General features: G+C 42.5%; 1 protein-coding gene across 3 annotated transcripts in view; it reads left to right on the top strand.

Annotated features, from left to right (window-relative positions):
- The window catches only part of TRRAP (transformation/transcription domain associated protein), a 147,276-nt gene that overhangs the window by 18,262 nt on the left and 128,706 nt on the right, over window positions 1-308 (top strand). The window lies entirely within an intron of this gene.

The following is a 308-nucleotide window of genomic DNA, read 5'->3' as shown; positions in this document are numbered from 1 at the left end:
CCCAGGCGGGTCTTGAACCCGCCGATTCAGGCAGTCCACTCACCTCAGCCTCCCAAAGTGCTGGGATTACAGGCTGAGCCACTGAGCCCGGCCTAATTTGTTTTCAACAGTTTGAGTCTTCCATCACAAATATTCACAAAGATGTGTCAGTGTTTTCCCTTTTCTGTATTTCAGTGGGGTGATGTTTGGTAGCAGGCACTGGTGGGGTTTTTATTTATTTATTTATTTATTTTTAATTTTAAAAATTTTTTTGTTCTTTTTTTTTTTGAGTTGGAGTCTCACTCTGTCACCCAGACTGGAGTGCAGTG

The sequence above is a fragment of the Carlito syrichta genome, unplaced genomic scaffold, assembly GCF_000164805.1.
Source record: "Carlito syrichta isolate Samal-C Ts95f unplaced genomic scaffold, Tarsius_syrichta-2.0.1 Scaffold315497, whole genome shotgun sequence".
NCBI lineage: Eukaryota > Metazoa > Chordata > Mammalia > Primates > Tarsiidae > Carlito > Carlito syrichta.
Note: the sequence above shows the minus strand (reverse complement) of the source record. Positions and strands in the feature narration are given on the sequence as shown.